Below are 8,567 nucleotides of genomic sequence, written 5' to 3'. Positions count from 1 at the left end.
CTGTTGGAGAAAATATTATATTATACCCTTAATTCCGTTAAGTACGTTTTTTTAAATCAGGGATTTTTTTCAGAAGGAATAAATTTATCAGGTAACAAGTGAAGACACATAATGAAAAGTGCTGAGTAAAATTATGTGGAACATATATAGGCAAAGAAAGAAAAAAATACAAGTCATGTTGATATTCTAATGCGTCTGTGTTATAACATAAGGATATATGCAGATTCATCTAGTTTGACCGGGTATATTGACAAAGAGCAGTAACGTTTTTACGTCTAGTGTTTCTTTTAGTTTTAATAATAACCAATATCGGTTCCCAGTGAATATTTACATGTGGGAGGTAAATGGAGTTCTTCATTTCTGTTTTTCATAGTTTTCGTACGCCACTATTTTTTCTTATCCTTTTATTTTATGCCCATCATTGTTTATTTTTTATATTTATCATCAAATTTTTATTTCAATTCTTATTTTTTTGTGTTAATTTTCTGTATTCATTTTATTTTTGGGTCTATTATTCTGCACTTTTGATCCATAATTATTCCCTATTCTGGAAACCCATCCAGACCCTTATTTAGGAAATGTAGTAATTCAAAATCATAAATGGAATCAATTTCTCTAGTTTTTGTGATATTATCAATTTCTTGATCTCCTTACCAGTAAATGTATGATTTCGGAAAATCATTGGTCGGGATTTAATTATGACATCAAATTTTATTGATTTCTTCTGAATTTTCTTTTATGACGTAAAAAATGCGGTAATACATGAGGACGTCACACATAAAGAACACAACTTTCTGCCATCTTTGCAATTGAAAAGGAAAGATAAAAGTCATTGTAACATAAATTGGATTTTTTCCTTTGATGTTTTTATGGAATAATTTGCTTAAAAAGTGTGGTGAGGGAAAACCATGGTATATTATATGCAAATTAATGTTGTACCATACTTTGCTAATTAAATATGCAACTCAACTAGAATTCAAAGGGAAAAAGGCGGAGCTTCAGCCATGGTATAACATATTCATGTTCATGTTATTCCATGGCTGAAGCTCCACCTTTTAAGTTTTAAATGTATCCGCCTCTTGAATATTTAGGAAACTGTTAAACGTACTAAAAGGTCAAGATCTTCATTTGTTTTCATTTCATAACAAAAAGCAAAAAATTATGTGTACCCAAATCTTAAGAAACCTTTTTCAAACTATATAGGATTGTTACGAATTCCCCTAATTTTGGAAACAATTACTAAATGTTTCTTCTTTAAGTTATGAAAAAAATGAAATGTGAAACTATCATTTCCTTTGCAAAGATCCAATTAAATTTCGATTTAAAAAAGGGGGTACCTATATAAAAGGGAATAAATATCGGCTACAAATATCTAAAAAAAACATGATTTTTTTTTGCGATCAATTAGTGTTTTTTTCATTTAAATTGTGTTTCAATAAATAATCTAATAATCGAATTAATAAAATAACGCCGGGAAGAAAGCAGTTTGTACGAAAACTAGAAATGTATAAATATGCATTTTTCAATGAGATGAAAATTCTGTAAAATATGATTCATTTGTATGATACTTGAAAACAAACAAAAAAACAATTCTTACCGCCATTAGAATAATTATTTAATCCTTGTCCGACGCTGGAATCCGATATTTTTGTTTACCTCAGTCTGATTACATTATGAAGTTACTTGCGCAAACAACCATACACGGGGCGCAAAACGAAATAAAAATCGGGAAAATCTGACATTTTTTTTCCTTTTTTGTAAATTCAGGGGTTCTATTACATGAAATACACAAAATATCATACACGAGGCGCAAAAGTGACTTGCGCGAGCTTCCATTTCATGGGATAAAACTGTAACGTGATCAATTTCCAATATTAGTTGAAGGTCTTGAAGCTGTCAATCATTTTATTTATATTACAAATTTTGTATTTTGTATTTTGTGTCTTACTCATTAACATATTTAAACAAACTCATCCTTCGGATTCGTTTGTTTAAATATGTTAACTCGTAAAAACCATGGTATATATAGTACTTATAGAAATAGATTCCACCACTATAACTCGTGTATGAAGATATTTTCCCACACTCAACAGTTTTTTTTTTGTAAAGCTCGCGATCGGCAAGCCTCGTGCTATGAATATTAAAATGTTACTGTCTCAAGTCGAAAAATATCGTAAAACACTTTTTACAGCCGTGGAATCTATATTTCGAATGTTTATCTTTCTCATGTAATATCTTCTGAGATAATAATAATCACATGCTCACATAGAGGCATTGTTTTTATCTAATACAAATGAAGAATCTTACCTGTTATTAAAAGCAAACTTTTGAAATAAACAACAACCATTTTCATTTTAGCGTGCCAACTCAAACTAGATTGGAAATATTGAAACGTAAAATTTAATAGGGAGACCGGAAACAATGAGAGAAATTATATTAAAAATTATGGAAATCCAAACTAGGTCCACTTTTAAAACATTGTCACAATATCTCATTGTTTAATAGTTTTGCGTCTATATAAATTAAGGAAAATCTATAAGGACGACAGGAAGTCAGACAATAAAATTTAAAAAAAAAAACGCATTCGGAATAAAGCGAGACAGGCAATTACAAAACGCCATTGAAACGCCATTTTTTTTTTATGAAAATCTTCTTTCGTTAATACATATAGATTCTACCACTGCATCGAGTGTAATACAATATTTATCCACTCGAGACAGTTAGATTTTCAAATTTAAAACGCGAGGCTCGCCGAGCATTTAAAATATTTAAAATTTAACTGTCGAGAGTTGATAAATATCGTATTACACGAGATTTGGTGGTGGAATCCGTTTCTCTAATGATTTTCAAACAATACGCAGTCAAACCTATTCCTTCTTTGCGACTGATCTGCAAAAAGATGTGTTCTTTCTATGTGATGTCAACAGGCATGGTCGCCTTTTATTATGCCGTCACAATAGGAAAAACAAGAAAATTCGACGTCATAATCAGATTTTAACCAATGAAGAACTGAGATCAAACGAACCACACGTTGATTTTTTTTATATATAATTGGTGCAGAAAGGGATAAATTGACGAAAAATTAGAGAAATTTATTTAGCAAACGCATGTCCGAGATGTTTTGATCTAAACACATGATGATTTGGGAAATGTATATAAATATGAAATTCAAACAACCTCTTTAATTCATCAAAGGCATTTTATTCAAAAGATAATGATTTAACAGGGATAAATTGTCTCATACATGTATCAACAATTATAACGCAACTTCTCTTTTTAACATAGTGAACAAAGTTGATTCCATTCTAAATATTTTTATCATAGGAAAAGATTTTTTAAATAGTATGCACGGATGGACAGACATCTCACACCGAGGAATGACAACAGTTGATACTGGTCTTTTGAAAGAGATTAACTATAATTACATAAGGTAAACAGATAGATAGAGCTAAACTAGTATCTCTGTCTCGGGGAGCAAGCAATTCATTTATTATAAAGCATGTTATATATTCAACTAAAATTCAACGTTTTTCTTCTTTTTACAGTTGTGTCTGAATTATGTGATTTGACACAATTCGACAAAATGTAACATAATGAGGAAACTTATTTTCCTGTTTTGCGATTCAGAGGTAAATTCAAACATTTCTTCTTTGATAGGTCTGCCTTCATTGATTTCGCCCTGAAACGAAATGTGCAACGTATCAAAAATTAATGAATTAACATTCGAAACTAAACTACCAATATTATCTAGCTGAAAGGAAAGATATCAAATGGACAGCCGAACTAATAGATCAAAAATAAACTGACAACGTCACGGCTAAAAAAGAAAAAGACAAAGAGGCAAATAACTGTTCACAAGACACAACATAGAAAACTAAAGACTAAGCAAAAACCCACCAAAAAAATAGGGGTGATCTAAGGTGCTCCGGGCACGTATAGACACGTATAAACTGTATATTAAGGGAATAACAATTGATCAATCTAAATATTTTTTTATTGAAGAACGCTGAATTGTTGTGAGGCATTGAATTCCTTGTAAAAAAACCAATCAATATTCTGAATGAAACATAAAGAATATTTACGGATCTCAATGCTCTTCAACTTCGTACTTTATGTGGCCTTTTTTAAAAACTTTTTTGGATTCGAGCGTCACTAATGAGTCTTTTGTAGACGAAACGCGCGTCTGGCGTATATATATAAAATTTAGTCCTGGTATCTATGATAAGTTTATTTACAAGCAGTCTTATGCATGTACAAATATCCATTTGTATCAAGGAATTTAGTGTCCAACAGCTGCATTGTTGTCACAATTAGAAGAAGTGAAACGGGATTAAAACTCATTCTGCAAATACAAATCTGCAAGCCTAACGGAAAAGTAGAGATAGAAATTTAATTTCGGTAAAAAAAACCCGATAAAGATTAAACTAGATAACAAGGTATATGATACTTTATGGTTAACGGGTTAACGAAGTAATGACTCGGTGTTGCACAATCTTTGCTATTGAAAAATGTATTTTCGGAAGAAAAAAAAGCATTGTTGATAGCAAAACTATTCATCTAATTTGTCCTCAAGATGCATTGACAATGCAAACCCTTATTGTCCAAAGGAAGATAACTTCGAATAAATTTCAAATCAGATGGTTTTACCCTCGTCATTCTCTAAAATCTTGTTGCATTGGAGGAGATAACGTTTTAGAATGATTCAAACAAATTAGAATGGTGAATCAAAGTGAATCAAAGTTTAGTCTATTAGTTAACTTACATTTCTGTGTTTTTTAGTTGATATATATAGAATTCGGTGATATGATTAGTTTGAAGCACATTCTTAGTTCTTTTACTTGCTTTGTGTAGAGTTGTGCGTTCCTAATTAAGTGAATTTGAGGGGGGGGGGGGGGGGAATCAAAAACATTATATTCTTGAAGTCTTATAATCGTCATTATCTTGCATTGAGTCACTACCTCAGTTGCAGGGGATCATCGGCATTAGTACGTTATTCGGCACAAACATAATTGATAAAATAATACCTTAACATTTTATTTAGCTCTTCGTTTAAGGTTGCTTCGGTCAAATAGATTCTGAAGTACTATTACATTGTTGTCTTTTTATGTATGGAGCATTCCTGATGCAAGTTAGTCCAGTACAATTTGATTGGTTAAATTCCCAGACTTTACTCAATAATGGAATGACCGGTAAGCATGAAAAGCACTTATTACGCATTAAGTTTTGAACGCTGTGTTTGTTTTGACTTTGTTTTCCATTTAATCAGAAACAAGTTATGATGACAACTCAGATGACAATAATTTATGTTATTTTCGTTTTTAGTTACCAGTACCATAGTCGCTCATTTGAATAAATCTATGTACCGTTTTCGATGATATAAACAGGAGAAACATCAGGCTTCCGCGAATTCTCTGGTTTGTTTCGTTTGTTATTACAGCAATATTTTCCCAAGCAGAATGTCAAAACGAAGGTCAGAACTGCTACAACTATGTAAATCCCTACATTGCTGAAATACAAAAAAATAGTATTGAACTTATTTAGCGACACACATGATTCATAAAAAATAGCTTTCAAATATGCCCGTTTCTAATACTAAGAAGTGTTAAACATCGTTTAATGATATCGACTATCTGTTAAAGAGAAAAAGTTTTTGAAACGCTTCTGTTTCGTTTTGGTTTGAAAAAATGTTTAATGCAGAAAGGATGCATATCAAGATATCAATTTGTCAGTTCATTATCAAAACATAATACATAATTGAATATTAATAGAGGATAAAGGAAGGGAGAAGAATTTTGATGAACGAAAAGGTAAAGAAACATGATACAAAGAGACTTAATCAAATCGGAAAGAAAACAAAATATACATTCATTCATTTAAAGGGGACGAGCTTAGAGATATATTATATATATTAAAAAAAACTATGATTTGTTTTGGTTCAATCATTAACGAAAGTGAAATAGTGAAATAATTATAATTCGCTTTTAGCAGTCAGTCTGGTTCAATTTTGACAAAATAAGTTAAACCGCATCGATGATTGCAAGTGAATAAATCGACCTCATTGAATCCGTTTTCATATAACATTCAAGTTAGCTAGAGATGGACTTTGAATTATGCGTGTTCAGCTATTTGAAGGGAAAACATGAAAACATTGAAAGTGAAACAAATGTAAATTATTTGATTATTGATTCGATGCACAAGAACTCATTCTTTCAGAGGTAAAACGATGATTACCATACATTTTTTAACCAATAATATGAAATTAAACAGACATAGAAAAATCCATTTGCACGATTTAACTATCTGTGTATATCACTATTTATGTTTAAATCACTTATATGACTGTCGGGAGTTTTCGAAGGTAGTTACTTAGATTGCGCCTAGATTGAAATATATACGAAACCATGATAAAAATTGGTGGTGCTATGCCTTCTAAATTGATTGTTTTATACTTTTTATAGTTTTAATACGTTTCAGTTTGTTGTAAATCAAATATGAAAATTTAAGTCAAATCAGCAAAAACGAATTTGAAAGCCAGTGCCCCTTTAACAAATGTTATGATTAAGTTTCATCTACACATATTGGACATATAGAAATTATGAGAAAAAAATTACAATCGCTCTACATCTCATTTATTCTTCACGTGCTACATTATTTTGCGATTGTTATATGCAGTTAAAATCTCGAAATAAAAAAATAGTTTAGTATATATATGCATGCATTTTAAAATATTTTCCTTAAATCAAAATAGCTAGGACATCGTTTGATATGGCATTAAACCACAGTTGTGTGCTTGAATGAAAATTGGCGTTGTGATGACCGTACATGTATCATTATTAAGCAATAAAAAGAGTATTAGGTCTGTGTCATTTTTGATGTAACATTGATTTTAATTGAAAAATTAATTATAAGGGCTTAAAACAATTTTAATTTACTTACTTATTATCGACTGAACTAGGTGGTCTCACTATATATCCTTTTGCTGATAAGGACGGTAAAACTGAAATTCAAATAATCTAATAATGTTTTTAGTAAAATAAGATACTAGTAGTTAATCAGATTGGATAATTCATCAAAGATAAGTTTAGACACATTATAAGGTAAAGTGTTGCAAACAAAGAAAAAAGTCATGTTCCTGTGCACCTTTGATCTACCGACTCGTGTCTATAACTATGAATCCAAAATAGACGAGACATGGTTGTAGGGGCCACTGAGTGAAGCCTCTAAGTATTGGAGGAAACCCCTTCCAAAACATGTAATTTTAAGTGTTTCATCTGTGTTGTGTCATGTCGACCGATTTTGTTTCGTATATACCGTATAAAGTCTATTAGAACCGGCTGACAAATACTTGCATCAAATATGTATACAGCAGGGTACATGCTTGATTGTAAAATAACCGGGCTAAGTCTGTGTGGTCAACGCTTCATTAAAAATAACAAATGTCCAAAAACACTATAATAGAGCCAAAAGAGTGGTTCATTTTCACTGTCTGTGAATGCTAGTTCGACTTTTCTTGTACTTCCCATCGTTTGACTACTTTCTTGAAATTGAATAATCAATTTGGTTTGCTAAATATACAACACCCGAATCAATAAAAAATACAAAATTACTACTTTCTAGACACATTTACTGTGTCTAAGCTAGTTGTCTTTTTTGCAAGCCGCCTTAAATAGTCCCTTTATACTCTAAGACAATTCTTAGTATCAAGAAATCAAATTATTGTCAGTCTGCCAAGTCTTGATATGTCCATTTAACATTTGAATGGAATAATTACCTAACTTGCTCTCAATTATATAGCTGAAATAAAGCCCACTTGGCTTTAAACCAAACAATTCAACTATCAACCCGAAAAACATGTTTGTAGCTAAACATTAATTTTAAAATGCATCAAATCTTCCTTTGATTTTGCGGTGTTTTGATTATCTTGCGTGAGCTGTGAATGCTTCTTTAATAATATTGACATAGCAAGTCGAAGAATTAGAATTGTTTTAATTTTGATTTACTTGAGAGTGTTGAAAAAAAACATTATGATTTTAAGGGGTAATTAAATAGAAAATCGCAGAACCAAATGTCAGTTAACTGTTCGAGGATAATCGAAAACTACCAGAGTGACGTAGTTGAAATAAAAAAGCGTTACGTTTACATTAAAGTCTATCCAAATTATGTATTTAAAACAAATCTTGATATGAAAATGGAAGAATATGTGTTCTACCCCTGCATGACTATCGTTCGATCTTTTCTCTTTTTTTAATCTCTTTTTTTTTGTTATTTGCCAGAAATTCAGACGAGGTACTTGCCATCAGTAGTTTCGGTCAGTCCGTAAGGATAGTTTGAAGAGTAATCTAGTTTCTGATGGTGATGTTGACTAACTGCAGTACACAATTTCTAGTTGTTTTGATAACAAGTATCGTCATATAAATTGAGCATATAGGAGGTATATTTGGTCCTCCACTTCTGATTTTGTTTTTGCCATTTTTATTCATTCTTTTGTTTTCAATTCAAATCAGCGTTAAACTTTATGCTTTAAATTGCATGACCCATATTCCCTTTATTAGTTATTTTTTTAAGTC

The 8,567-nt window shown here is 31.0% G+C and overlaps 1 long non-coding RNA gene across 1 annotated transcript; it reads right to left on the bottom strand.

Annotated features, from left to right (window-relative positions):
• Positions 1 to 3,268: 3,268 nt before the first annotated feature.
• Positions 3,269 to 7,009, bottom strand: LOC139484729 (uncharacterized). The gene is made up of 3 exons (XR_011655143.1): positions 6,937 to 7,009; positions 5,364 to 5,506; positions 3,269 to 3,679 (listed from the first exon to the last, which is right to left on the bottom strand). It is a non-coding gene; the product is annotated as an uncharacterized lncRNA (long non-coding RNA).
• Positions 7,010 to 8,567: the final 1,558 nt, after the last annotated feature.

The sequence above is a fragment of the Mytilus edulis genome, chromosome 1, assembly GCF_963676685.1.
Source record: "Mytilus edulis chromosome 1, xbMytEdul2.2, whole genome shotgun sequence".
In the NCBI taxonomy this organism is placed as follows: Eukaryota; Metazoa; Mollusca; class Bivalvia; order Mytilida; family Mytilidae; genus Mytilus; species Mytilus edulis.
This window is presented reverse-complemented; position numbering and strand designations above follow the sequence as displayed.